Here is a 25,693-nt window from a genome sequence, read left to right as displayed (position 1 = left end):
AGGACAAATACCTAATGCATGCAGGGCTTAAAACCTAGATGATGGGTTGATAGGTGCAGCAAACCACCATGGCACATGTATACCTGTGTAACAAACCTGCATGTTCTGCACATGCATCCCAGAACTTAAAGTAAAATTTTAAAAAAATCATATTAGGTAAAAAAAGATCTGATGTAAAGAAGGAGAGAGGGCTAGGGTTCAGCCCAGACTCCTGTGCCAGCACAGCTGGCAACTGGATGGGCCCAGGGCTGCCCGTTACACCCTCCAGAGATCCCTGTGACCTAGCAGCTGGCATGGGGGGGTTTAGGTTGGGAGCCATCCATTTAACCCGCTCTGAGGAGGGAGGGGTATGAACCAGCATTAATACTGAATGACTGCCACTCTGTTTACTTTTACAAGCCCCAACTTTCCATAAATCCAAAGTCAGATATCAATCATCTTTTATGGAAGATATTAATGGCAATTCCATTATTTAAATCCAATCAATGTAGGTGGGTTTTCCCCCCATGGTATTGGAGCCAAGTAGTTTGAGAAGGGGGCTTTTGACCAAGCAATGGAAAAAATAAAGCCTAATTACCTTGCTCACATCTAAGTATCACACTTAGATAACTGCTTAGGAAAAAGAGATTCGGTTTCTCTCCATTTATCCTGCGGAGTAGGAAGGTTTTAATTCCACTGGCCTAGGAAAAATAAAAATTCTTCTCTTGTATTCACTGTGTGCTGTCCGAGCGTTGTCAGGACCACTCAGCATCATTGCTTTTTAAACTCAGTCACTTAGCTGCTGTGATCTACTGCTTTCCAATCAGATTTTTTTTTTTTTTTAACCACCAACCCAACTCTTCCAGGAATTGGCTTCAATGGCCTACAAAATAGCTTATCTTTAGCAGAAACAAGTGGGGGTTTTTTGTTCCCAGAAGTAAAAAGGCACAAAAACAAGACAGAAACCTAGTGGTCTGGGAGATCAAGAGGCCAAAAGAATCCTCCAGAGAATGTATGTGCCTGCATGCACATCCTCGCCCATAGAGGCTCCCCCAGTGCGCACTCATGAAATAAGTGAACGATCTTTCCATTCAACATCAGCCGAGGCAGGCGGGGAAACAATCCATTGCCAACACTAGAGCGAGGGGAGTATAAATAAAAAGACTGTTTTTTCAAACGCAAATGTGGAACCTAGAGTGGACAAGGAGTCTCCTGGTACCCGCCTGAGAGGCCTTCCTCTTTCCCCAGCCACCTCCTCCTCTCGCTTAGGACCTGATGTGGGCACACCCCCAACCCAGCTCCTTGACCAGACTCCACGCATGCACGTTTCACTGTGAGATGCTGATCCGTTCACATGCCCCTCTCCCCAGCTCCTGCAAGGGCCAGGCCCATTCACTAGGGGCCATCTAGTGCTGTCCCTGCAGGAGGGGCCCTGCCACCACCATGCCCCCATCCCAGAGTGGAGCCTTGTCTCATGCATTAATGCGAAGCTGGTTCTCTTGGGAGGCTTTCACGAGGACAGATTCAACAGCGCAGGTTTCTGAGAATGCTTCAGCGTGGCAGAAGGTACGCAAGGACTTCTGACTCACCCTGCTTTCGGAGGCGGCTGGGGACAAGCTCTTCTCCATTTTCACTCAAAACAAAACAAGGGAAAATGGGCTTAAATTGCAGCAAGGGAGATTCAGGTCAGATAAAAGAAAAGCCTGCAGGAGCCACCGGAATAGGGACTCTGGAAGCTGATGGAATTTCTTTCCCTGAAGACCTTTGGGAAGAGGCTTTAGTGTCAGAGACAATCCATCCCCAGGGCTTTCTATAGAAGGACAAGCCAGCCTTGCGGGTAGGCCCTTCCTCCTAGCACATCACTCAGCACCCTGCTGGGGAATAGGAAGGCACCTTCCAAGTGGACCCACAGTCACAGACCCATCCTTCCTTGGGGATGTCGGATTGTTAGAGCCCATGGAAATGCCATGTTCTCTGCTTTGTGATAAACGCCAGTTTCTCTCATTCCTTTATCGCTGGGGTTGGAAACTACCCCTCCCTTCTCTAAATAATACTTTTATTTTCTGTCAATCTGTCCACAACCAAGGCATGCAAAGTCCTGTCCTGATGGGCTGTAGTAGCCACCCCAGAAGCGAGAGCATCCCAACCTCCCTGGGACCGGCCAAGTCCGAGAATAAAAGCAAGACCCTTAATACAGATTTGGGATGTGGTCCTTTCTTCTTTGGGGGTAAGCAAGAGGTAGATGGCTTTGCATTAGTCACCAGAATGCCCAGGCAATTCCAATGAACAGCCAAGGTCAGAGGCACTGCCAAGGCTGGAGGAAAATGTGTGGCCCACTTGTGGCCCATCTGTGGGATTTTCTAGATATGGTTTTGTGTAGGCGACACTTCCTGCTCCTACACTTGTGATTCTGTCTCCTCCTTTTGATTTATGATGTCTTAATGTGTCCTTTTAAGTCACCGACCATTCTTCCTGGAACTCAATGAGGTGAAAACAAGTAGAATAGAGAAAATAGAAAACCTTGCTGCTTTTCTCTGGCTGGGACCTGGGCACAGCTCCCACCTATCAGGCCTCCCCTTCCCCAGATACAGGAGCTGGGTCACGGTCTCATTCTGTAATCCTGCAATGGGGAATTGTAACCAGTTCTGCCAAGAGCCCTCCAAGGCCCCATAGAAGAGGCTGGTCTGGTTCCCAGCATCTGAGTGCTGAGACGAGACTGAGCGGGAGATGGGGGACGCCCAGAGACGGCTGCCAGAGCATCATCCAGTCCAGGCTGGCAGTAGCTGGGCCCCCCCCTCTGCCTTCCATGTCTATTCCTCAGCCCCACGCTGAATAGCAGGTGGAGATTGTCAACAAAAGGCCAGGGGCGCCCGGTGGTGGAATCTTTCCCCAATCCTGAAAGCAAGGAGCTCAGGCCAGGGGCAGGAGGTGTGTCATTGCGAAGCCTGCCTGACAAATAAGATGGGGCCAGCGCCTCCCGGGAGGCAACTCTGTTCAAAGGAGATGGGAAGATTCCAGCTGTTTGAAGCTGTTCTAGAAAGCAGCAAGTGGCCCATTGTCTTGCCACGCATCTGCCAGTCCTGACCACAGTCGTCGCTGGCCGCAGGAGGTTAAAAGGCTGGAAGGGGCCTCCCCTCAGGCTGGTTACTGTGGTTATTGAGGAATGAGCATGCACCCAGCCACTGTGGTTCCTCCCACCACATGGCCCGGCTGCAGAGGTTTGTGCAACATTCCAGATGTGTGACAATTACAGGCTCAGCATCTAGAAACTCCACCCTGTTCCTTGACACTTGCAACTCAGGGCAGTTCTGTTTCCCTGAGAAGAAAAAACAGGGACTTTCATGACTATGGGCCTTGAAAGGCTGGTTATAATACAGGGGCCAACAATGTCTGCAGTGCCCCTACCCAGGAGAAAAAAGAATGGAGCCTTTAGGCAGGGGGAGTGGGACACCCCTGAGGACCCCTTCTAGCCTGGGGCACTGGGGGCAGGTCCTGCAGATGATGCAGGGTGGGCTGCTGGCCTTGCTGGCAGGTGATGGCATGGCAGGAGAGGAGGAGCTCTTGGCAGAGCTAACCCAGTCCTAATGACCAACCCACGCAGCCAGGGTTCCCGGCATCTGAGCAAAGAACTTCTTCCCCAGGATGGAGTACTTCCAGGGGGTATAGCCAGAGGCTGCAAAGTGTCCCTTGGGCAGGAAAAATGCAATAGGCCTGTTAGAAGATGGAAATTCAGGTAGCATGTGCAGAAGACGTCCCCTCCTGCCCCTCTCTCCAGCGTCCTTGGTTTGGCCTCCAAACACCACCAGAAGCCTCACTACAACATTAAGTAGCCAGCCAGCAAGGAGATGCTCTGCTCTATGGCCTCCGGGAAGCACCTCCTGGGACACATCTAGGGTTCACAGTCTTGCTGGAGAGACAAAGGTCACACAGAAATAAAGCCTGGACAAATGACAAGAGGTACAGCTGCTCGCACGAGGGAGTGGGACACCCTGGCTAAGAGTGAGAGCTCTCACATCATACAGATGTGAACTCCAGACCTGGGTTTTCTAGTTCAGCGACCTTGGGTAAGTTATTTAGTCTCTAAACCTCAGTTTACTTCTCGGTACAGGAGATAACAACAGTAGCTACAGCCCTAAGGCCGCTGGGAGGATTCCAGGAGAAAGTGCATCCAAGTTGCTTAGCACAGCCTTGGGCACTTGGCCAGCACTCACTGGGTTCACAGACTCAGTCATGCCTGAGCTCAGGGGAGGGGTGATGCCTTTGGTCAGGAGTGGTGAGGGAGGGCTTCGGGGAGGAGGTGTGGCCTGAGCAGGGCCCTAAGGATGGGCCCTGTTGACACCAGAGGTGAGCAGGGAGCTGCCCTCCAGGAGGTGGCTGCACTTCCGCAGCTATGCTCGCCCTCATCAAGCCTCATTCTAAATGGATTATTGTTTATTGGCAGCTTATCCCATCTCTCGGGTTATGAATTATTTACCAGATAATGACTTCATAACTGTTAATGACAGATGCCCCAAGGACATGCTGACATAACTTCTGAGGCCACAGTGCTAGTTGTGGTGGAGTCCCAGAAGCCCCCACACGGCCCCATCCAGAGCTTCACTTCTAGGGACACAGCCTGACTGGTCCTTGGGGATCAATCATAAATCCAGTCCCCTCATGATGCAGATAAAAACAACAAGATCCAAAGAGGGGCATGGACATGCTTTTGGGTCTCAAAGCCTGTCAGTGGCAATCGTGGGAGGGATAAGCCCCAGCGTCTCTGATGGCCCATTCATCACTGTCCAGGTTTGGGCTGCTGGACACTTTGTGCTGAGCAGGAGGTCAGATCCTCTTCATGGGGTGAGGGGCTAAATGAAATGGGGCTATGATAGGTGCTTGGAGATTCCCTACCAGAAGTAAGTGGGAGGGGCCCCAGGACCCTCTGCTGTGGCCTATGGAGAACTGGAACAGGAAGCAGCCCAGTGGCTGCCTGGGATCTTGTGGGTCGAGGAGGGCCACCTCTCTGGGAGCAGAGACATCCCCTACGACTTGATGCATTCAGCAAGCGAAGGCTGCAGGATGACTGACAGGTGAGGGTGGGAGGTGGGCATGCCAACACCTTCCTTGAAGATGCATTTGGTCTCAAAGAAGGTGTGAATTAAGTCCATGTCTCAGCCAGGGTCCTAGTCTTTTAGAATAAGAGCAAAGCCTTGTACATGTCTTACGCACTATTCTAGGCACTTTATTATGTTAACTCATTTAGTCCTTACAACCACCAGATAATTTTATGAAAATCTGTATTTTGCACATGAAGAAACTGAGGCACAGGGAGGTTAAGGACTGTGCCCAGAGGTTGCACAGCTGGAAAGGGACAGGGCTAGGATTAGGACCAAGGCAGTCTAGCAGCTGTGCTTGTGACCATTACTTTCTGCTGCTTGCTGTTGCCTGAATGAATGAACAAAGGCCGTGAGGACCCTCTGAATATGGAACATACCTTTCTAAACATGGCTTGAATGCAATGATGAGCATACTGAGAGCTTGGGTTCTAGCAAGATCTGGGAGGCCTAGCTTCCTCCTGGGCCATGGACTATGCTTGGAACAGTGGGAAAAAGAGCTCTGGCTGGGTGCACCATGTCCCCAGGGGCGGTGGCCTTGGGAGGGCAGGGTCAGTGCATCACCCTCTGCCCTAACATGGGCAGCTGCTAGCTGCCTTGACGGGTGTGGCTGGCTCCTTCCACACACAATTTACATAGGTTAAACGAGCCACTTTAGATCATTGATTTATCTCAGAAACATTTGAGAGCCTTCTTTGTGCCAGGCTTTGTGACTGAGACACACTGACTGAGGCAGTCCCTGCCATCAAGGAACTCCCGGTAGTCTCCCGAGAGTGTTCTGTGATCTGAGGACGTGGGGCTGAGGGGCCAGGAGCATAGCCAGAGGCCGTGGGAACTGACTTTTTCCATTCATCAATTCCTTTTCAGCATGTGTAGGGTGTTTGGCTCTGCAGGCTGCCCTCAGTACTGGGGGTGGGAATGAGCCTTGAGCATACTGGGCGGTAACAGGACCACACTGGAACCAGGAAGCAGCAAGTACTACAAGGGTGCCAGGGAGAGAAATTGTATAATGGCATCAGAGGAGAGAGAATTCCCTTGGGGGCGGCCCTGGAGCTCTTTGCCAGGAGATAGGCAGGGATGGGAGAGGCGCTTCTGGGAGACTCGCTCAGCAGGACCAAGTACCCCAAGGTGGGATATGAACACTCAGGTAGGTCAGGGAGTACAGGAGTCTGCAGAGATGGGAGCAAGAGCCCAGCAGAGACTGCTGCAGGCCAGATTTCCTTTATCTGATCCATAGAGGCAGCAGTTGTAGTTCAGGGAGGACCTGCGCAAGATGGCAGAGCACCGCGAATGCATTTCAGAAAGCCTTGAACTGGTGCTAAATAAATAATCACACTGTTTACTCTGAGATGGAGAGGGAGGACACCTCCTCCCTGTGCTAATGGCAGGGGCGTGGCTCTCTGGCTGGCGGGGCCATCCCACATCCCAGAGTGCTGATCCCGGAAGGGCCTGGACAGAACGTCTCTGTGTTCTGACTTCCGTTTTCCACTTTCAGCACCTGCCTGTGTACATAGAGAAGGGAGTGCCGGGTTAATTGTTGCCTCCTGTGCTGTTACTAGGTTACTTTGTAAAAGCAGAAATGTGCTTCTAATGATTTTTTGCTGTTGCTGCTACCTTACCAGCCAGATGCTTTTATCTAAATGAGTTGCTACACATCAAGGGTGGCCTGTGAGGACTGCTAGGCTACGTCTGTCTTCCACAGGTGAGCTCAGGCTCTGTGCGTGAGGCTGAAATCTCCCCATTCTCTTCACATCCAGCCTGCTTACATGAAAGGGTGAAAATAGGTATTGGTGGCTGTCATGAATGACCTCCAGGTGGTCTAGGAGCAAGTGGAGGGGTCTCCAGCCTGCGACGGTCATTCTGTGTCCTGTTCCACTTGGCTCAGGAGGGTGACAGCCTGGGTCTGGTTGACTCATGGTCTTTAGGCCTCTTGGGTCATGGTGGGTGGGAAGAAGGGCAGCCCATATGTGACTCCTTCAGTTCTCTTCCTGAGTGGGGGTTGGGACCACATTGCAGCCCAGCAGATGGTCCATGCCTGGCTTGACACGTCGTATGTGCTGCACTAATGGTCGTGGGAGGCAGGCAGGCATGTGATTGATACTTGCTCAGAGCTTTTTAGGCTTCAAAATAAGGAGTGGCAGCTGACATGGGAACAAGAAAGGGCCCCTGGGTTGTGTTAGGAACCAGGAGCCAGGGTCTCTTGTTTCTGCTCTGCCTTGATGGGCTGTGTGACCTTGAGCAAGATACTAGACCTCTCTGGGCTTTGGTTTGCTCCTTGGTACAATAAATGGCAACAAGAACCCCTTTTTGTCTACCTCCTAGAGTCCCTCTCATGATCCAGGAGAGGAAGCTGTGAAAACACTTTGCAACCTAAAAGCACTAGGTCACAGGAGGAGGTAACATAAATCATCTATCTTTAGCCTTAGAGGCTCCAACAAATTGGAGTTGGAGTGGCAGTTGCCAAAGAGTCTCTGTTTTGGGGTCGGGGAGTCCACGTGGAACCTAGCTGTGAGGGCGGCTCTGGCCAATGCCCTGTGAGCTTTCAGCTACATCCCCATTATATGAGAGAGTGACCTTGGGAGGGTTAGCATGGCATTCAAGGCTGTGTCTCCCAATTCTTAGGTTTCCCTTAGCATTTTTGCTCTGGTATCTTTGGTCTTTTTATATCTTCAGGCTTTTACACAAGCTGTTCCCATGGCCTAGTGTTCCCTGCACGCACACACATAAATGCATAGATTTCGATTTCCAGCTTTAAGTCACCTCTTCTTTGAAGCCTGTGGTTTTGATCAAACTAAGCCAGTTGCTGAGTATTCTCACCCCCTCAAGTGTGTGCTCTGGGTCAGGGGTTTTTGTCCCATATGGTCACTGTGATACCCCCAGTGCCTACAACAATGCCTAGCATTATAGTAGATGCTCACTAAGTTGAGTAAATGAGTTGCTCTTCCATAGCACTTGGTATACATTCTTCTTGCTGCATTTATCATGTATTTGCCACATAAGAATTGATTGCATTAATCATGTAAGAATTTGTATGTACTTGCTGTCCCACCGGACTGAGAGCTCCTTGCAGGCAGGGCTTTCGTCTGACCTCTCTGGATCCTAGACCTAGGACAATGTATAATGTGACTACCAGTAAGTGATGAATGAATGAATGAATGAATGAGTGAGTGAGTGTTGCAACACTCTTTTGTTTCACCATGTACTGGGTATTCATCCTATAGTCTCCAGTACTCCTGGCACTATTTGTCCCGTTGTAAGAGAGAGAGACGGGTGGAGTTGGAGGGAGAGAGGAGAAATTTATGATTGGAAGACAAAAGCTTAAAAGTCTTTCTGAGTGGCCTCTGAGTATGAGTAAATGAGATCATTCCTACAGGACAGAAGTCCATCAATTTCAGAGCATGGTCACTCAGTGTATGCACACACAGTGCTTTCCCTGAGCAGGATGCACACACGTTGCTCTCCCCTGATGGGTGTTTTTGTGCAAGTTAGAAAGAGGCACTCCTCCCTCCGAACTCTCAAGGGCACAGCAACACTCCCAGAGCACAGGCTGGGGGTCAGCACCCGTGTCTCCTTGGCCAGGTGCCCTCACGGAGGACACAAACTCACCACTGCTCCCGGCAGCCGCAGCCACCGGAACAGGTGAGAGGTAAGCAAGGAGACAGGCTGCTTAGAAAATCAAATTTTGCCGTAAAAATAAACTCTGAGGTTTGTGGAGAAGCTATTTCTAGCCCAGGTGCCAAACAAAGTTCTGCAGCTAGACTGGACGGCTGTGCACCCCTCCATCTCACCCGCCATTCACTAAGAGAAACTGCCCACGTGCATGCTATCCTCAGCTCCCTGGCTCCCAGGACTCGGGAAAGAGTCCATCCCTGGGCATCTCCAGCCTTTTGCCAACAATCTCCGCCCACTGTTTAGCGTGGGACTGAATGGAGCGGACAAGGAAGACGGAAAAGGGGGGCATGGCCTTCCACAATCCTGAACTGGGTGGTGCTTTGGTGGCCATCGTTAGCCATCTCTGATCTCCCCCCAGCCCAGTCTCAGCACTCAGATGCTGTGAACCAAACCAGCCTCTTCTTTTTTTTTTTTTTTTTTTAACCTGTCACCCAGGTTGCAGTGCAGTGGTGTGATCTCAGCTCACTGCAACCTCTGCCTCCCGGGTTCAAGCAATTCTCCTGCCTCAGCCTCCTGAACAGCTGGGATTACAGGAATGTGCCACTACGCCTGGCTGATTTTTGTATTTTCTAGTAGAGACAGGGTTTTGCCACGTCGGTCAGGCTGGTCTCGAACTCCTGACCTCAGATGATCTGCCTGCCTCGGCCTCCCAAAATGCTGGGATTACAGGCGTAAGCCACCGCTCTCAGCCCAAACCAGCCTCTTCTACGGGATCTTGGAGGGCTCTTGGCAGAACTAGCTACAATTCCCCATTGTGGGGTTACAGAACGAGGCTGCTGACCAGCTACTGTGGCTGGCGAAACAGGAGGCTCCTACCCTCTTTCCAGGGAGGCCTGACTGGGGTGGGAGCTGTGCCTAGGTCTCAGCCAGAGAAAAGCAGGAACCTTTCTACTCTATTTGTTTTCACTTTGCTAAGTTCCAGAAAGGATTGCAGGGGACTTAAAAGGATACATTAAGACACCATAAATCAAAAGTAGGAGAGAGAATCACAAGTGTAGAAGCAGGAAACGGAGGAGGGAATGTTGCCTATATGAAACCATATTTAGAAAGTGCCATACACAGGCTACAGGTGGGCCACAAATCTGCCTCCAGGCTTGGCGGTGCTTCTGACCTTGGCCACCCATCAGAACCACCTGGGGAGCTTTACAAAAATCCAGATGCCTGGATCCACCTCCCAGAGACTGACTGTGATCTCACAGATCTGGTATGTAGCCTGGGTATGAGAATTTAAAAAATCTCCCTGGGTGCTGTCATATGCAGCCAGAGTTGAGAGTTACTGTTTCGAGAGCTTGGAAGAGGCAAATCTGTTACAATGTGATTTGTGGGTCCAGGAGATCGTGTGACGGTGGCTCGGGAGAAGAATATGTCTGTGGTGAAATCAGAGACACCTCTCCCAAGGGTCCTAGCAAAGGAGTCACAAGCCACAGGATAAACATCAACTGCCACAGAATCCTAAATGAGGGTGCATTGTTGTGACCTGGAGGGCAGCAGATATTCTAACAGCCCAGAGAGTTCATGTAAAAGCATTCTGGGTGGGGTAAGATGAACACAGTACAACATAGCCAAGGTACGCAGCTTTTGCATGGCTTGATCCAGGGGGTAGATTTTAAAGGATCTGAAAGATGAGACAAATTACACATCATCCAGAAATATTGGTTTGCCAAATCTTTATAACTCCCATCTCAGTTCCTCAAGCCACAGAATTCAGGAACTTGGTAATAACACCTATGAGTTGAAAGTAGTGGTTAAAGTTTTAAAACACACTGATATCCTCATGAGAGCAATTAGAATATCTGGGGGAAGGACCCAGGCATCTGTAGTTTTTTTTTTTTTTTTTTTTTTTTTTGAGACAGAATCTTCCTCTGTCACCTAGGCTGAAGTGGTGCAGTGGAGCGATCTCAGCTCACTGCAACCTCCGCCTCCCAGTTTCAAGCAATTCTCCTGCCTCAGCCTCCTGAGTACCTGGGACTATAGGCGTGTGCCACCATGCCCAGCTAATTTTTGTATTTATAGTAGAGATTGGGGTTTCACCATGTTGGCCAGGCTGGTCTTGAACTCCTGGCCCCAAGTGATCCACCCGCCTTGGCCTCCCAAAGTGTTGGGATTACAGGCGTGAGCCACCGTGCCCGGGCCATCTGTAATTCTTAAAGCTCTCCGGGCGATTCCAATGTGCACCAAGGGCTGAGAACTGCTGGCCCTGGTGGCACCGTTCCTCCCTTGTCACTTTTCAAGGTCCTGAGAGATGGGAAGGCCGGGGTTATTCTCGTTTTACAGCTGAGAAGACTGAGGCTCAGAAGGTTTTATAGGGCTTTCCCAGAGTTAGTGGTAGATTTGGGACTAGAATCCAGAGCTTGCCTCCAATCCCAGGTTCCCTGCCACCACGCTGCCTATGAGGACACACTGTTGGTGGTTCTGTAATCTCTGAACTGAGTAAAATAATCTAATCCCAAGAGATATGCATGAACAGGGCCCTGTGCTGGGCTTGCAGAGAAAAGAGGATGGTCCCTGTCCTCAGTGAGCTCAGGGTCCAAGAAGGAAGGTGAGCAGCCTAAGGCAAAGGAGGAGATGCACGGCTAAGGGAGGGAGGAGGGCTGAGACAGTCTGAGTACAAGGCTTCCTTGGAGAGCAAGGAAGCAGCTTTGTTTTGGACAGGTGGAGTCTGATATGTCAATCAGACAGCAGGGATCTGCTACGCATGAGCCACTGGAGAAATGGTCCAGACCTTAGGACAGAGGTGCCATCTGGGAGTCAAGCCTGGGAACAGCTGAAGCAGAGGCAGTGGAGGGAGGGCTGGGGATACAGGGAGCTGAGGAAAGCCTTGTGGCACCAACAGCTTCCCTTCCTGGCAGGAGGAGGCAGTGGAGCTGGAGGACGGCAACTCACATGGGCAAGACGGACAGGAAGCAGGAGGAGAGGCCACTTGCTGACACCGAGGTGGACAGCGCAGGCTGGGGGTCTGCAGCCCTGTTGATGGAAAGGTGCGGAGCAGCTGCAGGACACCAAGCAGGGAACGGACCAGAATCCCAAATGATGCCTGTGTAGGGCTGAGGGCTCGGCTAAGGTTCTGTTGAGGGATCTGGGGCCCCAGCTAGTGGGTGTGGTCACATGGCCTTTTCAGGGGTGTGAGCACCCACGTACCTATTTGAAGAAGGGGCTGCAGAGGTCCCCAGAGTGGGCCAGGAAAAGCAGATACAGTCAGAAGACAAGGGGGCAGCAGAGTATATGTGTCAGCCAGAGCAGCACTGAGATATCTGCCTGCAGGTCCCTCCTTGAGGTGGACACCACGGAGGCCAAGAGGGGAGTGGACAAGGGGACAGCTCAGGAAGCAAGGCTGTCCATGGCACGAGGGAGGGAAGGCAGGCAGAGGTCAGGGGAGTGTGGTCAGAGAGGACGCCTGCAGGATGGACTGGGGGAAGTGAAGGTGGGGGGTGTGGAAGCCCAGGACACGGCGCACGGTGTTCTCTAACTGCCGTTAGCTCCGGAGACATTTGCAACCTCCTCCGAAGACGCAGGCGGCATCTAGGGCATTTCGTTTGCTGAGGGCAGTGGGACAAACAGCCTGGACAGACAGTACTGAGACGGCCTCAATGACGGAGGCAGGGGATGCTGCCCAGGGTGGCTCCAGCACCAGTGACGATCAGCACTGCCCTCCACCACCTCCAGAGCCCGAGGTGTCTGCTAATGCCATTCTTGGCTCAGCGTTGGGCTCTGCGCAAACTGAGTCCTCAGCTCAACTCCCCCCACCCCTCTTTCCTGCAGTGCAGGTATCAGGTTTCACTCCTAGCTGGTTCCAGTATGACCTTCTTACTTATTTGGGTGATTTCCACCAAACCACAGAAAAGCAGAGTGCAACCCTCCAAACTTGGCTCTTGAACTGGCCTGTTTTGTAGCAGGTTACACAGGGCCCTGTGAACCGGCCCAGTTTCCATGGTAAACTGATAGCTGCTTCCACTGATCCCCAGGGGTCACAGAACCATCTAGGGGCCTCGGAACCTTCCTATCATCTTGGAAATCAATGGGACCCCTGCATGTGAGGGGAGGGCACAGCCAGCACCAGGCTGCATGTTGCGGGCACTCCCAGGCACAGTCCCGGCTGCACGCAGTGACTTGTGTACTGAGAGCTCATCAGGTACTGGTATGAGTGGCAGAGGGGGCGGAACACAGAGACAGATCAGGTGTGATTCCCATCCTCCAGGAACTGGCCAAGTGCTAGGGAAGACAGACTTAAGTTCACAATGGGGATCCTGGTCTGGGGGCACAGAGATAGAGGCCCACATAGGGTGCATCTTACCAGTTATGCCTGGTGAAACTGCCCTCAAGGTCCCTCCCCATCCTAAAGTACATGATTGCCAGAGTTCAGGATGAACAAGAGAACAAGAGCCATGTGCCACCCTGCATCAGCAGCAGGGAAGATTAGACAAACTAAGGGTCAACATTTAAGAAACCAAAACCCACAGCCCTGGGGTGTCTCTGTTCCCTTCCCTCTCGCCAAACTCACAGGTGCATCCAAGGAGAGCTGGCTTCTGTGAAGAATATGTCCTCAATCTTTTCTTTGCCCCGTGTAGGAGCGGGGATGCCATGGCTGCCAAACTGACGCTTCACTGTCTTGTTTTCCAACTCCCCTTCTCTGACCCAACAGGAGGCCTGGAGGCAAAGGATTCCCCAGTGCTGGGGATATCGCTAGCAAGGACAGCTGTCGCCCACCAGTGGTGCCATGGGCATGTGCCAACAGCCCACCAGCTCCCTAGGTCAGGAACCCACCACTCCTCTGGCTGCCCCCACTGGGCTGCTAGAAGGATGCCAGCTGTAGGCTGGATGCACCGTGGGGTCATGGGGTGGGGAAGCTTCCACTTCAGTGGCTGATCCTGGCACAGCCCAGAGCATTCTCCCACTTCCTGCTGACAACCAAGGCTACGCCTAGCCTGAGATTCCAAAGCCATATTTTCTCCTCTCTGTGCAAGGGTTCTGGCAGGGGACAGCCATCCCCAACTTCACTGTCTCTGAGTCCAAAGAGAAAGCTCTCTGACCAGCAGAGAATCTGGACGTGGCAGGAGCCTTGCGGGTCTGATGCTCTGCCCCTGCTGCAGAGGGAAGCTGGAGTTTGGTCCTAGGCACAGGCCAGGAGGCCACCGGTCAGAGGGCACGAGGGTGGGCCGCTGAGAATACAGCAGTCCCGGGGCTGCTATGGCCTGTGCTCACCCAGCACTAGGCCCTGCAGACGCAGCCTGTACTTCTAAAGGCTCAAGTCCCACAAGGACATATGAAGCTGGGCCAGCTGGGCCTCCACTGTCCTGGATCCGAGAGCCCACTCCTCTGCCCTCCAGCCTGCTTCATTCCAGGCCCAGCTCCTGTCCCTTCAGTAGCATGAAATGTGGCGAACACTGTCAACTCCAGCTCCAGGCCTCCTTGCCTCTGCAGGCACATTCCTGGTCTGCCTGGTGGGAGCTAAAGCAGATCCCAGATCGCGGATTCTGTTCACAAGATTGTGCCCTCCCAAGGCAGGCCAGGTTCCCCCGCATTTCTGGCTGCCTGATCCTGCTTGGAGAACCTGGAGTCAAAAGTTTAGGCCAGGACTCTAAAAATTTAAGCCAAGGAAGTAATCAAATGACTATGCGGATACATATGCAACAATGTTTGTTGTGCTGTTATTTGTAATAGTGAAATATTTAAAATATGCTAAATGTCCATCATTAGGGCATTAAGTGAATCATGTATGCTATTACATCCACAGAGTAGACAGTCTGTAAAAATGGTGACATAGATTTCTATTTACTGACATACAAAATGGCTTGACACATTATGGAATCTAAATAACATGCCCCCCAAACAGTACCCACAGTCAGATCCTGTGTGCATGTGTGTGCCTGTGTGCATTGTTTACGTATGTGCGTAAGAAAAAGCCTGGAAAGAAACACTAAAATGGTTATCTCTGGGGAACAGGATTATAAGTCATTTATATACTTTTAGCTACTATCCTTTAAAATTCCTATATAATGAATAAACAATATTTTCATGATATTTAATAATACATTTTAATACCAAAACTTAATTATAAAACTTAATTACAGTTTTTAAGGAGGTTAAAGGTCATCTAGCTGCTGGCCATCCCTAGATCTAACCTCCTGGGGAAAGCCAAGACCCAGGTAAGCAAGGAAGTATCACAGAGATTCTCTGATGGGGCACGGTAGCTCACGCCGGCAATCCTAGCACTTTGGGAGGCCGAGGTGGGTAGATCACTTGAGGTCAGGAGTTGGAGACCAGCCTGGACAACATGGCGAAACCACGTTGTGATAGGACACGTGATAGCCAGTCATGATAGCACATGCCTGTAGTCCCAGCTACTTGGGAGGCTGAGGTGGAAGGATCGTTTGAACCCAGAGGCAGAGGTTGCAGTGAGCTGAGATTGCGCCACTGTGCTCCAGCCTGGGCTGGACAACAACAAAAAGAGTCATAGATATTCTCTTTGGTTGATTCTAGGAGGATTGAGGCTAAAATGGCTTAGCTAAGCCCCAGTACCAGTTGATCACACACGCCTTGGTAAAAATCGCACTAAGGAAGAGGGCGAGGGGACCTACTGTACTTTCTTCCCTTCCCCCACACATTTAGCGTGAGAGGAGAGAGCTGGCTATGCTCAGGTCTGCTGCCTTTCTTATTTCCAGGTGAGCTAAGCAGAGACCTACCTTGCGCCGCCCGTCTCTGGCAAGCTTAGGATTCGTCCCCAGGATGCGAAAACCTTGATGGCCGCCAACACTTAGCAAAGCGTGAGCATCACCAGGAAGCCAGAGAGTCTAGAAAGAGAGAGAAAAACAGTGGGGTAGGGGTGGGGAAAAGGTCTAATTTTTTTCTTTTCCGTTTTTTTTTTTTTTTTTTTTTTTTTTTTCAAAAAGATGTCTTTTGAATTACAGCATCCCGGGTGGTCCCGACATTAACTGGATGCTAGTCTCCACCTCAGATATCCCCGATGCTGAGTTGCATACTGTGGATTATCTCACACGGGCTGTGCACAAACTCGCCAGCACATGCAAAATGGGGCGAAGTGGGTAGCAGAGTACTCCGAGTGGCAGACATGAGGCATCCCCCGCCCATCCTCCGAATACACACAGCCCTAATCCCCACCATTGAGCCATTGACACTGAATAAGAGAGAGAACAATGGTATTGTCTTCCATCTAATCCAAACTAAGAAACTCCAGCAATGGGGAAAAAGAAAAAATTTAAGTCTTTAATCTAATACTGAAAAGGACACAAACTCTAGAATTACAAAAACAAATCATTACTTTTTTCACACAATGGGCAAGAAGACCTTGAGGAGGCAAAGAATAGGTTCCCTGGGGAGAATTTTTTTTTTAAATTATAGATTTAATACCTAGGAGAAAGAGGCTATTATGGGGAGGCAGAGCTACTCCTGGTTCCTTCTTTTAAATGTAATCTATGAGAAAGCCATCTTCACGATGGGAAATGGCATCCCCCACTGCAAAATGCAAGACTGTCATTACCTGGGAATCAATATTTTTTTTAAACCAAATATATCATTATCAATTGATTTTCCTTTTTCCTCTTAGCACTCCAGAGTCCCGGGTAGCAGGGGAAAGCTTTAATGTGATATGAAGGATTTGGACAGGTAAATAAGTTATTGTAAACTCATTCTGCCTTGTGGCCAGCTTCCCTCTGACAACGCAACGAGTCTTTCTCAGATCCTCTCAACCTAAGCTTTTCCTGCGGCCGCTGATAGAGACGCACATGAGCCATATCAAACAGCCATTTTCAAGCTGAAGGTGGCAAAAATATTATTTTTCTCAAGGATAGAATGTTCTCTTTACGACTAAGAAATAACCTCTGCGGGGAAGCAAAATAAGCCAGGGTCGCCATTTAATTTTGACACAGAACCAAAGTGGCGAGTACATTTCCTCTACCAAGCCTATGTGAAGCACAAGGAGAAATTGATCACTTTGACCACAAGGTATTGGCAATACTGGTGATCGATGTCATTCTGGGAAAGATCCTTGGCAGATAAGTGCTGGTGAAGAGAGGGGTCTAGGAGATAGGGGTCAAACCATTTTTAGGTGCTTGAGAATCTCATTCATTCATTCATTCATTTAATAAATATTGATTCCCTCTATGTGTCAGGCAGTGTGTTCAAGGCACTGGAGATACATGAGTGAACAAAAGAGAAAAATATTTCTGCCCTCAGGGAGCTCATATTCTAGAGGGTGGAAACATAGAATATACAATACACTTAAATAGTAGTGAAAATGGTACCATATTTTGGAAGGCAGTATATGCAATTTATTAGAGAAGAAATGGAGCAGGGTAGGGTGCATGTTGTGGGGGGGCCTGTGGTGCAGTTTAAGTAGGGTGGGCAGGGCCAGTCTTGTGAGTGGAGGACATTTGAGCACACACTTCAAGATGAGAAGTAGGTCGTGTGGGCATCTGGCCCTAAGTGTTCCAGGCAGAGGGAACAGCCAGTGAGAACATGGCTGGTATGTTCCAGGATCACCAAGGAAGCCACTGTGGCTGGCGGAGGGAGATTCCAGTAAGAGGTGAAGCCAGAGCAGTGAGCATCCTGATTGTGTAGGGCCCTGTAGGTCACTGTGAAGTCTACTAACTTGAGAGCCCAAAGATCCCAGCCACCACCTTTAGAAGGGGCTCCCAATTTCTGGAGCCAAAACCCTCAGAGTTCATGTCGGGTTAATCCACTTCCTTTCCAGGCTGTGCCGAATGAATATGGAATAGGCTAGACTGCAGCCTAGAGGGACACTGGTGGGAAGGAAGCACAGGCTGTCTATGCCTGTCCTGACGACAGTGGCCTTGCCCTTCCATCTCTGTGGTCCCTACCTCTAGGGGAGACAACTGAAACAGTTCTGAACAAAAATAAACCACATGCACAGCTGAGTTCTCTGGGACTTTTCCTCATGTGCTGATGAAAAGGTCTGGAAGTGAATGACCCATTGGCTATTATAGACTGTACTGGGTGTCTTGTGTTGGGCCCTCTCGGCCTGCCTTCCACCTTCCCCACCCTGTTCTTCCCCACCTCTCCTAGGCGAGCCCTGGGAGGCTCACCTGACCTGTATGGAGAGCATCCCTCATGTTTTGGACCCTCTGACTTCTGGTTAGGTTCAGCCCACGCAGGCACTAGCAGGAGACTGGGGACAGGGTTGGGGTTGGCTGTTGGTTCCCCTGCTCCCCTCCCTCTCTGTGTCTTCATGAGCAGGGTGTCCCTCACCTGCAGGTCATGGCTCCAGTTGGGGAACAAGGAGCTCCACAAGGCTCTCTCTCTGGATTCCTGTAATAGCTCCTTCCCCTGACCATTACGCTCAAAGGCAGTAATCCCCTTCATCCCATCATCAGCCCAGGGCCACTGCGCTATGATGGTTTCTCTATACTGTGCCTATTCGTCTTTGTGGATAGTCATTTTACTTAACTCTCTTCAAATTACACATTCAAATATGTCTATTTCAAGACCCCAATGGCTATATTCACAGACAGGGTTAAAAGCAAGACCCTGGAATCAGACACATCTGAATTAGAATTCTAACACTGACAGTTTTGTGACAGCAGGTAAGTTCTTTAACTCCTAGGAACCTCTGTTTCCCGTTCTTTTCAGGCCAACATTCAAATTGAGGAAATACAGAGAATACCACAAAGATGCTACTCGAGAAGAGCAACCCCAAGACACATAATGGTCAGATTCACCAAGGTTTTTTTTTTGTTTTTTTGAGATGGAGTCTCACTCTGTTGCCCAGGCTGGAGTGCAGTGGTGCAATCTCGGCTCACTGCAGCCTCCACCTCCCGGGTTCAAGCAATTCTCCTGCCTCAGCCTCCCAAGTAGCTAGGACTATAGGCATGTGCCGCCCTGCCCGGCTAATTTTTGTATTTTTAGTATAGACAGGGTTTCATCATGTTGGTCAGGATGGTCTTGATCTTCTGACCTTGTGGTCCGCCTGCTTCGGCCTCCCAAAGTGCTAAAACTAGAGAACCCATGACATCCTCCTCCTCTTCCTCTGTCTCAGCATCACCATCTCAGTAGTGCCATCACCAGCTCAAAGTCCAGGGCAAGCACACCTGCTTCCTGACATCTTTGCCCACCCCAACCAGAAACTCTTCCCTTGAAAGGGTTTCTAACTGTTCTCGGTTCACATTCGGCATCAGTTTATGTCTCAGTGATTTTATTTATTTTGTCACGTCTTTCCTTTCTTGTTCTTTTCCCACCCACCCAACCTCCACACCTTGCAGTTAGTCCCTGGGCTTAACAGACAGTACCTTTTGGAATCTCTGGTCCACAACACCCATTGCGTGGTGGTGTATAATCGATCCTTGACTCATTATTGTCCTTCCTGGGAGGCCTATAAGCTACATCCATGCACCTAAGCACGTCCCACTCTAATGAGACACATGGTATTTAAAAGTGACTTAAAAATAAATTACTAGAAACCAATTTTTAGTAATAATTTTGTTCCCAAGTTAACATTGTAAAATCTTATGTTTCCAAAGATCATGGCCTGGGAAAATGAATCCCAGGAATGAACCCAGGAAATCACAGGGAGGTAGGTATGGTTTTCTATCTCCAGGTGGATAAAGAGACTGCTTCAGGGCTTAATTTATGACACTTTTGGCCAAATTGACCTTTTCCCTTCCACTAATTTCATCAAAGGGCAGCTTACAGTCTTAAGGAAAACAAATCGTAAAAGCTGAAGGACAGAGGACTCTAATTTATTTTTAAAAATACAGTCGGTAGACAGTCACTGCTTGTGAAAGGGGTCTTAGGACGCTCAGCTTCCCAAGGTGCTTAAGAGATGCTAATTGACTTTGACAAGGCATTAAGACCAATATGAAAGCAAGACCCTTGAATGGGCTATTTGGGTTAAATGCTGGGAGAGCTTCAAAATGAAACTAGAGAAAAATTTTGAGATCCATTTTACCTCTAAGTCTATAAATAAAGATAGTTCCTAACATGCACCAAACTGATGGTCAAGAGAATTATGAACAAGGGCCCCAGGATTTTTTACTTCTTTATAAAATACACCATGTTTTTGGGGGAGAGAAACTGCCTTAAGAGAGGAGAAACCAATTAGGGAGCCTCCGGTTTGACACAGCATCAGAAAGCAGCCCTGCCGGGGTCGTAACCACACTCTCCAATTATGGGTCCAGAACCCAGAAGTTCAGCACCCCTCAGCAAACTGGGCAACAAAGAGTCTTTCTTCCTTGGAAAAGAAAAGCAAAGGAACCGGAGGCTGTAAACTGTAGGGAGGAAACTGGCTTCCGAGCCCACCGTCCTGTCAGCCCAGGTATGGGGCTCCATGAAACCTCTGACCCTGGGCAGGAATGCCGGCTCCCAATGTGTCCTGCAAGGGCAACGCTCATTCACATTCTTTTTCTTTTAAGACGAGAGAAAAACAGGCCATCCATCCATTAATAATATCAACTGTGGGTTCACCAAAGCCTGCAGGCTTCTTGCCAACACAAAAATAAACACTCTCAGAAGGTTTATCCATCAGGTTCACGACAGTTCATGAGCCGGGGTCCGGAAGGCACTGCTTTTTAAAGGGGAGAGTGAAGATGCAAAGATGGAGTAAGTCATGAGAGTCCACCCAGCTCAAAGCAGAGATTGCCTATTCCATTAAGGAGCCACAATTGGCCACTGATGAGATCCATTACTTATTTTCAGCTGGTAGGGATGCATCTCCTGGCATGCTTTTTGTAGGCTTGTATTCAAAGAAAGACAGTGTCTGCAGAAGCCAGGCTGACCGATTTGAGAGGTAACAATGTTTTCATAAGGCTTGAAGTTTACAAAGCCTAGCCCATTCTTATTTTCTCATTTACCTGTTCTAACAAATTTATGAGTTGATTACTTTTGTAATCCTCATTTTACAGATGAGGGAACAGAGGCTCATGGCAAAAAAAGGTTGTCCAAAGTCACACAGCAAGTCAAAGAGGGAGCCTGAGCAGGAAGCCTGGATTTTGTGCCTCCCATTCCAGGCTTTTGTTCCTGGGCCTCCACCTGCCGTCACCCTTCTCCTCCTGAAAACTCCTCCCTGGAGACTTCTTTCTGCACTCTCTGGAGTACAGAAACTTTCCAGGCAAAATACTGGAGACTAGCACAATAAGGACACACGTGCCACCCAAGGAGGCTTCCTGTTGGGCCAGCACAGCACCAAACGGCCCATCTCCTAGTTCCCTTGGATGGTTTGGGGCAAGGAGAATGGGAAGATAAAGAAAATGAGGTGTTCATAGTTGGACTGGATCCTAAGTTATGCCATGACATGACTCCGCCATAAACCCAGCATGAAAGGTTTCAGGAAAAAAAGTTGCAAACCAAAATCCTCTTAAAATCTTTTTTTTTTTTTTTTTTTTTTTGATACACAGCAGTCCCACCCAAAATGAAATGAACTCGAACTCACTCAACTCAGCCCTGCCACTCAATGCTGGCACATATCCCCCTAACCTCACTCTAGCAGTTAATACAGATTCACCCATCACTAGAAGCAGAACCGGGATGAACCTTGCATTTCCACAAGATGAAGAAAAAGAAGCCAAAGGTGCCAACTGGACCTACCAAAGCCTGACTCACCCACAGCAGCACTGAAGATGTCGGCAGGGAGGACCCACCTGGCATGTAGTAGATGCTCAGTAAAGAGTAAAGCTCTGTTCAAAAAAGGAAATTGCCTCCACGGTTCAACTCATTTTCCACAATTTTTCTTTGAACATCTGGAAGATGTTCACACCATAGGTTCATGATTGGAATATAAACCAGCTTAAAAAAAAATCAGATGCTGCTTCCAGATTTTGCTCTTATAAACAGGCCTCCATCCTCCCTGTAAATTGCAATAATTCCTTCCCAGATGTTGCTTCTCCTTCAGACCCATAAATCTCAGCTTTTCATAAGAACGCTTCGCCTCTGCCTGGTGCTGCGGGCTGCGTGGAGTGCTCCTGCATCTTCTCTCCCTCATTAGATGCCACATGAACCCCACGAGGCAGGGCAGGTGCCCACATCCCTGATTCCCTGACGGGCAGGCCAGCTGCCAGCTCTCCCAAGTTGGACTGCGGCGGGTGCGGGTGTTGAGCAACACACAGTAGCCTTTTCTCCAACACCCTCCAGGTCACCGTGCGGGTGGGGCGTCAGAGACTCACAGCGCCTACTCCCATCTATGGAGGCTGCACTCCCACTGCCTTGATGCCCTCAGGGGCACTGCCCCTTTAAAAGTCTGACTCCAGTGTGGACACAGCTTTCCTCGACTCTCTCTGACACTCCTGGGACCAGGCTATAACATTTAAACAAGACTTGACTGGAGTCTCGCGGAGTAAAACAAAACAACAGGCAAAGAAGTAGGCGAGAGCAATGAGAAGAAAGCAGCACACAGCCAGACAACTTGGCTCCCGGCTGGTTTTCCACGAGGGCCCCAGGGGCCTGGTGAGGCCCATCCCAAGTCCAGGGGGTGACATCACCTCAGCATCCACCAGACAGGAACTCGCACCCAGGAAAGAGGCCACCTCAAGTCTGGATGCCACAAGCAGAGCCCAGAGACAGTAGAGCTTCCCTGTTGCCTTCAGCCTTCCCTGTTCCAGTTTCTCGTCTGAAGTCTGCCTCTTCCCTGGTGATCAGCCCTGGAACTGTTTGCCCCATTCTTCAGGGGAGCCTGTGACCTGCACCCCAAGCACTCGAGTAGCCAGCCACATCAGAAAACACCATAAGCCCTCTAGCCAGACCAAAGCTATAGGTGTCGGGGGGCTGGAGAAGGCTGTGGGGACAGGAGAAACAGACAGCACACTAGCTCACTCCTAGGGTCTGGAATGAGCCAGTCTGGTCCACAGATATAGCTGCTGATGCAGGGCGGGGAGAGGGGCGGTTTCTCTTGAAGCTCCACCCCTTTAGGGCATGGCCTCTTGATAGCTTTAAAGAGGAATGATGGGAACAGAATGGCTTCACAGGGTAAAACAAGGTGGGCTATTAGACTTCGTGATTTGGTGGTCCCCTTACAGAGATGCAGAGGTCTTCTCCCAAGTCTGAATCCTGTAGCCTCACTCCTGGTCTGCACAGCATCACCCGAGCTTCATTTTGGGTTTCCATCCTAGTCTCGGAGACACCAGTTCAGAGGCTGGCTCAGCCTGTGTAGTGGTCAGGAGAATGGAAGATTTATAATCTGAGAGAGCTGGGTCTAAATCTCAGCTCTGCCATTTGATGGCAATGACCACATCTGCCCACCCTCCACTCCCACTCCCTGCCTCAAGCTCCTCATCTATACAATGGGGATGATACCACTAAACATCCATGGTTGTTCTGAGAGTTGAATGTTCTACCATAAGAAAGAAACTTAACATAGTCCATGGCACATACACATGGCAGCAATAACCATTATAATGACCATGCCTGCTCATTGAAGAACAAAATACCTATAGTGCCATGGGGATGGCTGGGAGTCACACTAGATGGAGCTTTCTCTTCCATCACCCTGCCAAAGAAGTGGGCACGGAGGGCACAAATGAACGAAGAGGGATCTTCCTCAGAAGGTGGTGGAACCAATGGGCTGATCACATGTGCAAGAGTGCTGGGTTGGTTTCACACTGGTCAGCGACCACTCTCTGCTCCCTCCAGCTCTCTCCCTGAATTTCAGCCTTCACAGAGCCCCTGTTCCCATCCCGCCTGCAGCCAGCGATTGGTAAACCAAAATCCAGGCCTTCGGGCAGATGTTGCTACAGCTTCTATTTCATGATTCTGCCTTTCCTTTGAGCCCAAGCCTACAGAGCCAGTGGCCGAAAACCCCTTCCCCAGCACAAGTGGGTCTTAAAATGCATTGCTTCCTCACTCAGTAAAAAAGCTGTTTTATTTGAATAGATCTGAGGCTGTTTTCTACACTCTCAGAATAAAAAAAAATTGTGAAAGAAAGGCTTTAGAGATTACAGGACTTTTTACCCAAATATGATGAGTTATTCATTTAAAAATAAACTACAGACAGGCATGTTTCTCCATACACAGGCAGAAAGATGCCATTAACCAGGAATTTCTGTAAGTACTCTGCTTTTCTTGGCCAATGTGGAAAGAGCCTAGGAGCTGGAAATAGAATGAGAAGCTAATTCTGTTTTCCTGGTCTCTACCAATGTGTGTAGGTACGTGGCTTGATCGCACTGTGGCTCTGTGATCCATCTGAAGAAACACATGGATGGCTTTACCACCCTGACTGCTCTTCTCGAAAGGAGGCCAGCAGCTGAGCAGCAGTCAGCATGGAGGTACCCATCATGGAGCCATGGCCTGGCACGAATTGATGTCCAGATCCAGGCAGGGTCACCAAAGGCAGGAGAGGGTGACAGGAGGGGGTGAGTGACATGAGAGGCTGAGTGACGGGAGAGGGTGAGTGACAAGCTCAGGTCCCACAGCCAGTCAGCAGGAGAGTTGGGATGAGATCTGGGGCTTCCTAACTCTCTGGCCACTGTCCTTTCTTTCACACAAGATCTTTCTCCAATGTAACTGTCACTAAAGAGCTTCCAGGAAAGTCCCCCAGAAAGGTCAGATAACATTCCAACCCAGTCTTCCTTCCTGCAGAAAGTCCTGGTCCTCTCCCCTCCCAGGTGAGCATTAAATCAAATATTCCTTGCTGCGTTGTTTTTCAAGCTTGATGTTTCTAAATCTAAATACATCTATAAATAATACATACTCATTTATATGTACATTTAAAAGATAAAAAAAAACCATAACAAAGATACCTGTAGATTCTTATGAATACTAATGGCCTACTTTAACACAGTGGAAACAAACAGCTAATGAACACAGGTAACTGCACGTACAAATCTCCCTCCTCTCCATCTCAGGCCCATACACGGTAGGGGAGAGCCTCCTTTCTGAACCTACACCATTCACTGCTTCTCTCCCACGGTCATATTTAGCCATCTGCTTCTTCTTTTATATGTGGGACTGTGTATTTTTTTCCTCTTCAGTTTTATATGAAACATTTAGCAATGAACTAGCAAATAAAAATACTACATATCATCTAGAATTCATATAAAATTGTACTTGGCTTTAACGCATCTAAAGGTTGATAAAAAAAAACACATAGATGCTTCTTAAAGGCTTATTTATATTTTATTACACATTACACATATTGCACTCCATTGAGAAAATTTAGAAGTTGATGTGGTGCTCTTTGTCACGAGCCTGCATGGCGAAGATTACCATATCTACAGAACATTTTTCCTTTGGAACACAATGCACTCATCTCACAATTACCCCAGTGGACGGAAATGGTGCAAGTAATCCATCAGCACTCACATTAGTCTTTGGAAGGAGGCGTTTCTCTATTATTATTATTTTTTCCCTTAAAGAGTGTACTCTTGGCATTATCTGGCCACCCATCCTTTACCCTGCTCGATGTCTCTTGTCTGCACTCCAGACTGAGGACTGAGGTGAGCACCGTCACCTCTGAGACACAAGTACAAGTCAGCGGGAAGGTGGCGGGGTTGGCACCTGCCCCATCACACACCCACATGCAGAAATAGGGGACAGACAAGGCTGCTGATTGTGCAGGCTAAGTTAACTAAGCTAGTGGGGCTGAAGATGGCCAGAGGAGGAGAGTTTCTGGGCCAGAGGGACTAGGAGGACTTCACAGCAGGGCTTAAGCGGGGTCCTAGAGGAAGGTGGTGCCTGAAAGATCAACATGAAGAAATTCAGAGGGGCAAATGTCTTTGTTTGGGCTCCTCCTAAAGTGGATCCTGAAACAAGATTTCGACAGAAGTGTTTTTTTTTTGTTGTTTTTTTGAGCCGGAGTCTCGCTCTGTCGCCCAGGCTGGAGTGCAGTGGCGCGATCTCGGCTCACTGCCAGCTCCACTTCCCAGCTTCATGCCATTCTCCTGCCTCTGCCTGTAGCTGGGACTACAGGCACCCACCACCATGCCTGGCTAATTATTTTGTATTTTTAGTAGAGACGGGGTTTCACCGTGTTAGCCAGGATGGTCTCGATCTCC

General features: G+C 49.4%; 1 protein-coding gene across 1 annotated transcript in view; it reads right to left on the bottom strand.

Moving 5' to 3' along the window:
* The window catches only part of KLHL29 (kelch like family member 29), a 319,715-nt gene that overhangs the window by 217,178 nt on the left and 76,844 nt on the right, over nucleotides 1–25,693 (bottom strand). Inside the window, exon 2 of the mRNA XM_030799827.1 lies at nucleotides 15,425–15,532. The gene's annotated coding sequence lies outside the window, so the exon portion shown is untranslated. The remainder of the gene's footprint in view (nucleotides 1–15,424; nucleotides 15,533–25,693) is intronic.

Source organism: Nomascus leucogenys, chromosome 19 (genome assembly GCF_006542625.1).
Source record: "Nomascus leucogenys isolate Asia chromosome 19, Asia_NLE_v1, whole genome shotgun sequence".
NCBI classification, from domain to species: Eukaryota; Metazoa; Chordata; class Mammalia; order Primates; family Hylobatidae; genus Nomascus; species Nomascus leucogenys.
Note: the sequence above shows the minus strand (reverse complement) of the source record. Positions and strands in the feature narration are given on the sequence as shown.